This window comes from Arachis ipaensis, chromosome B02 (assembly GCF_000816755.2).
Source record: "Arachis ipaensis cultivar K30076 chromosome B02, Araip1.1, whole genome shotgun sequence".
NCBI lineage: Eukaryota > Viridiplantae > Streptophyta > Magnoliopsida > Fabales > Fabaceae > Arachis > Arachis ipaensis.
Window position 1 is genome coordinate 33,586,187 of NC_029786.2, and position 6,793 is coordinate 33,592,979.

Sequence of the window (6,793 nt, forward strand, 5' to 3'; positions counted from 1 at the left end):
ATTTTTATTGTTGATTTGAGTTATTGATTTTACTTTTCTTGCTATTGGTAGTTGATAGATTTTACCATTTCTTGCACATTTTACTATGCTTTCCCTTTGTACCCACCAAGTGTTTGATAAAATGCTTGGTTGGGCTTTAGAGTAGATTTTGAGCATTCTTGGCTTGGAGAGAGTAATTGGGCAATCTTGAGTCATGAAAACCCAACTCATGTTGGTGATCTAGAGTTGTTAGCTAATATTATTTCCATTGACGCTAATCTTTTGCTAATTTAATTAGTGAGTTGATTAGGACTTATGGAATATTGTTTCTATTGACGCTAATCTTTTGCTAGTTTAATTAGTAAGTTGGTTAGGACTTTTGGATTGAGATTAGCTAGTCTCATTAGACTTTCTCCCTATTTGTTGGAGTTGACTAAATAAGATAAATTAATCATTGCATGACTAAGATAGAAAGCCTATGATCTCAACCTTGCCATGAATGTCTCTCTTTATTACTTGCTTTCTTTAATTGCTTTCTTTACTTTTCTTGCCATTTATTTTCTTGTCCTCTTATCAACCAAACCCCCCCTTGATCTTCATAGCCAATAATTAAACACTTCATTGCAACTCTTCGTGAGACGACCCGGAGTCCAAATACTCCGGTTATAAATTCATTTGGGGTTTGTTACTAGTGACAACTTAAATTTTTGCATGAGAGGACTATTGTTGGTTTAGAAACTATACTTTGCAACGAGACTTCAATTGTGAATTCTAAACCGTCAAGAGTTCTACACATCAAAATGGCGCCGTTGCCGGGGAGTTGCAATGGTGTTGTTTTATTGGTTATTGTATATATGTGAATAGTGTGAATATCTTGCTTTTTTCTTTATTTGCTAGTTTTTGTTTGTTTTATTTTGCTTTTCCGCTATGAATTCTCACCTTGGCTATGAGTTTGGTTGTAATCGTGTTGTAGGAAATGTGAACTTCAATGATGACACTCATTATGGATGGAACCAACAAAGATGGGAGGAGCCTCAAGGAATTTATCACTCCTATTGGCAACAACCTCCGGATACTTATAGGTATAATTACCATCCTAATACATGTCAATTCAATGGCTATGGTGACTCCTTTTGTGATAATCAAGCACCACCACCATATGCTTATGATTCTTATCCTCAACATGAACCTCAACCCTACTCACAAGCCCCTTTTCACCAAACACCTCCATATGACCCCAACCCATATCTACCATACCAATCACCTTGTGAACCATATGAACCATATGAAGAACCACCCCAATTCCACCACCAATACCCTCAAGAACCACCACCTCACTACCCTTACCAAGATGAATCACCTCTCATGTATGATAACTTTCAACCACATAACGAATTTCCCTTTCCACCACAACCCTCCAAGGAAGAACACCCACATCCATCCATCCAAGAGTCAATGGATCGTCTCAAGGAAGAAATGGATCGGCTTCAAGCAATAATCCGTCAAAAGGAGCAAGAGGAAGCCCAAAGGAGGAATTATGAAGCTATTGAGGCTAACCTTGCCAAAATTAAAGCCAACTTGGACTCATGGGGCTCATGCAACAAGCAAAGCATCTCCACGGATGAGTGTGAGAAATCAACCGAAGAAAGGAGCATGAAGGAGATTTTAGAATCTCAACATGAGGACAAGGAGATGGGGTATGTCTTGCAACAAGTGGTGGAGGAAGAGATTGTTGAAGAAGAAGAAGTGGTTGAAGAGTTAGAGGAAGTTGAACAAGAGGTGGATTCCAAGTTTGAGAACACTTCCACACCAAGTAACATTGTTGAGGATTTTGTGGAAGTTGTTGAACCCTCTTCCATTGAGCTTGAAGGCGATGTTAAGGAGGGTGCACAACCTCCTAAGCATATAATGAATGATGAAGAATTGGAAGAAGGTGAGCAAGCAACAAATCTTCCTCTTAAAGATCAGCCCACACCAACACATGATCCTTTGGTATTTGAAGAATCTTCTCCTCTTGAAATTGAGGTGGATGTTGAGACAAGTTCTACATTACCTCCAAGTTGTGATATGAAGAATGGAGGAGAGCTAGAAGAGGTTGGTGAGGAAGTAATTGGACATGAAGAGCCTTGTCAAGAGGTGAACATGGAAGAAGCTTGCCAAGAGGTGGAGGTAATCAAGGAAGAATACAAGGGAGTGGAGCTTGCAAGATCATTAGAGACATCCCTTCCTAAGTCACCATCCAATACAACATTCAAGTGGGTAAAATTCTTATCCCTAAGCTTCACTTTCTCACTTGAATATGGTTTGATTGAAAATGATGGTCAACTTAGAGCTCTTTGTGGAGTTAAGAGTAAGAGAGAGTTGTGTAGTGGTTGGAAACATTACTCTAAGTTCATAATGGTTGCATGCTCAAAGTTGAATGGTAATGGTTGGTGTAGAACCAAATTTCATGGGTCTAGGAAGTTGTTTGGAGGCTTCTTTGAGAATTCCAAGGCTAAACCACCCAATTGGAGCTATGATGATCAACTTGAAGATGGGTGCAAAAACAAGATTTGGGATCCGGGAATATATGAGGATCAATTTTGAGAGCTCATATCTTGGGAAGAATCTCACCCAAGCTTGGTGGAAATGGTTGGAAATTCTGACAACCAATTGAGGAGCAAGCATTCTTGGAGGATCAAGGATGAATACAGGCATAAGCCACCATAACAAGGAGCCTCCCAAATGTCCAACTTAAGGACTTAAACTAAAAGTGTTAGGTGGGAGACACCCCACCATGGTAAACTCTTTCCACTCTCTTTTAGATTTGGTTAATAAGTGATTTGAGTTACCATTATAGGTAATTTTTCTTCTTTTCTATACTATTATGCATTTTGCTTTTATTGATAGGTTGTTTGTTGCATTCATGCTTTGATTAGAATAGTTGTTGTTGAATTGCATTTTGCTTATAGTATAAGTTTTGTTTTTAGTATGTTTGAAAATTTTTCAAAAACCAAAAAGATTTTTGTTAAATTTGAATTTTGGTTGCTTTAGAATGTTTATAGGTTAGGAGAGTGTTAAATTCTGTTTTTATGTTTCAAAAAAAAAAAAAATCGGGCATCGGCGCCCAAGCGCGCAGTGCGCGCGCGCGCCGATGTGGTTTCACAACTCCTAATACTAAAACCCGAGAGTTGTGCCCACTTTATGCCTACTTTGTGCCAGGCGATCCGCGCGTAAGAACTATAAAAGAAAAAATAGAAAAAAGAAAAAAGAGAAAAAGAAATAAAGAGGGGACAAAAATGCCCCAAAGTAAGGTTCAATAAAAATCAATGCATATGGAATGTGAATTAAAGAGGATGCATGAGTATGTAAAAAAGTGGGAATCATGGGTAGCTAGGTTGTGCATTAGAATTGTATAGGTTGTTACATGTGTTAGGTGAGAGCTTAGGCTAATCAAAGATTCAAATTCCAAGCTCACTTGACCATATGCATCCCTACCTTGACCCTAGCCCCATTACAACCTATGAATAAGTCCTCATGATGAATGTATGCATGCATTGAATAATTGTTGATTGTTAGAAGAAAAACAAATCATGGAAAGCATGACTAGAAGAGAATTGAGTGAATCGACCCTATACACTTGAGCGACTAGAGCGGATACACTTCCGGTGAGGGTTCGATGCTCAATTCCTTGTTTCCGGCTTTCATGAGCGTTCTTCTTGTAAGTCTATTTGAACTTCATTTTAATATTTGAATTGGTAGGATTCATGAATCATCGTATGATCTTAGCCCTACTTGTTTATATATATTCTTGGAGATTGATTTACTTTTGACCAAGTAGGTAGAATCATTTTGCATTTAGTAGCATTCATATAGATAGGTGCATATAGTTTCTTTGCATTGAATAAATGTTCATACCCCTTTTCTTGTCCTTCTTTATTCTTAGCATGAGGACATGCTTGGTTTAAGTGTGGGGAGATTTGATAAACTCCAATTTTGTGGTTTATCTTGTGCTTATTTTGGGGGATTTTATCACCTTTTTTCACATTTATTCAATGAAATAGCATGGTTTTGTAATTCTCCCTTGATTTGTATTTAAATGTGAAAACATGCTTTTTAGGCCCTAAAATTGTTGATTTTAATTCACTTTATTTCCATTCAATGCCTTGATATGTTTGTTGAATAATTTCATGTTCATCAGGCAAGTATTGGATGGAAGAAGTGAGAATAAAAGCATGCAAAGTGGGAGAACTCATGAAGAAATGAAGGAACCGTAAAGCTGTCAAACCCGACCTCTTCGCACTCAATTGACCATAACTTGAGCTACAGAGGTCCAAATGAGGCGGTTTTAGTTGCGTTGGAAAGCTAACATCTGGGGCTTCGAAATGATATAAAATTTGCCATATGTTGCTTCGCGTTCAGGGGCGCGCACGCGCACTTTGCACGCACGTGCCGATGCTGTCCGTGGCCCACTTTAATGAAATCGCCCCCAGCGATTTTGCAGCTCCTTTTGGGCCCAATCCAACCCATTTCTGATGCTATTGAACCCAAGGATTGAAGGGAGAATGAACCAAGTAGTCATAGTTTAGTTTTCATCATGTTTTAGAGTTTGAATTCTAGAGAGAGAGGCTCTCTCCTCTCTCTAGATTTTAGGGTAGTTTTAGTTAATTCTTCTTGGATCCAAGTTATAATTCTTGTTTTGATTTAGTTCTTCCTTTTAATTTCTTGTTATTACATCTCTATTCTTCTAGTTTTACTTGTCATTTCCTTTATTTTGTCCTCTTTTATGTTTATGAACACTCTTGTTAGATTTGGTTTACCTTTAATGCAATTTTATGTTTGATGTTATTTTTATTGTTGATTTGAGTTATTAATTTTACTTTTCTTGCTATTGGTAGTTGATAGATTTTACCATTTCTTGCACATTTTACTATACTTTCCCTTTGTACCCACCAAGTGTTTGATAAAATGCTTGGTTGGGCTTTAGAGTAGATTTTTGAGCATTCTTGGCTTGGAGAGAGTAATTAGGCAATCTTGAGTCATGAAAACCCAACTCATGTTGGTGATCTAGAGTTGTTAGCTAATATTGTTTCCATTGATGCTAATCTTTTGCTAATTTAATTAGTGAGTTGATTAGGACTTATGGAATATTGTTTCCATTGACGCTAATCTTTTGCTAGTTTAATTAGTAAGTTGGTTAGGACTTTTGGATTGAGATTAGCTAGTCTCGTTAGACTTTCTCCCTATTTGTTGGAGTTGACTAAATAAGATGAATTAATCATTGCATGACTAGGATAGAAAGCCTATGATCTCAACCTTGCCATGAATGTCTCTCTTTATTACTTGCTTTCTTTAATTGCTTTCTTTACTTTTCTTGCCATTTATTTTCTTGTCCTCTTATCAACCAAACCCCCCCTTGATCTTCATAGCCAATAATTAAACACTTCATTGCAACTCTTCGTGAGACGACCTGGAGTCTAAATACTCCGGTTATAAATTCATTTGGGGTTTGTTACTAGTGACAACCTAAATTTTTGCATGAGAGGACTATTGTTGGTTTAGAAACTATACTTTGTAATGAGACTTCAATTGTGAATTCTAAACCGTCAAGAGTTCTACACATCACTTACCAAACTAGTTGATAAAAGGCTAACTTTAATGGAAACAAGAATCAACTAACTCCCCAAGAATTATCACTAAATGTTGGACATTATGGCTCTAGTAATCCATAAACTCATTTTTCCAAGTCAAGGGGTGAAAATTTTAGCGCATAACTAAGATTGGCATTTCATCAAACACATAGAGGGTATAAACATAAAACATGGCAAAATTGGTAAATTAAGGAAAGCTATGAACCATAAATGATAACAAGAAACCAAAGTAACTCAACAAGCATAAAATAAGCATCAAACATCAAATTCAACAACTAGAAATCCAAAAGTGTAAACTATGCATGTATTGACAAGAGAAGTTAAAATAGATGAAAGTGTAGAACAAGTAATGTAATTAAAAGAGACAATTAAAGAAATACTTACAATGCAATTGCTAGAATCTAAAATCAAACTTGAAGTATAAAATTCTACAAACCTTAATTAAAACCCTAAGAGAGAATTTCCTAATCTACACTACTCCTACTCCTACTATGTGTTTTTTACCCTCCAAGTGAGCTCTCTTTGCTATGTGTTGTTGCTCCCTTAATATAACCTCTTGAACCAGCCTCAAGCCTTCAGAAATGGGCCAAAAGGAGCCCCAAATCGCGAGTGCACGTGTATTTTTAATGAAGGCACGCACTGGGACCTGTGCGGATGCACAGGCGTGTGCGTCCGCACACTTCGCCAAATTTTCACTTGTGCGTACGCATAGATGGTTGTGCGCATGCACACTTCGCGATCCTCTGAATCCACTCTGCTTGGGTTCTTGTGCGTACGCACAGGTAGCTGTGCGCACGCGCGCATGCCTGAGCTCTCCTCCTTTGTTTTCTTCATGCTTTCTCCCAAATGCATGCTTCCCTTCTATTCCCACCAAGCCATTTCTACCTTATTCATTTGAAATCACTCACAAATAACATCAAGGTATCGAATGGAAGGTAAACGGAATAAAATTAGTCAAAATAAGTGCAAAAGAGCATGTTTCCACATTTATGTCTAATTTAGGGATCAAATACAAAAGTATGCTATTTTAGTGCTTAAGTGTGAGTTCATGTGCTAGAATCCATCCAATTTGAGTCAAAATATATCATCAAATATGAATTCATCAGTTAACCATAAAAATAGATTCACTTAACATATGCTATGTAAAACCAGACTCACTGAATATAGTTTGGTTATACTACTAT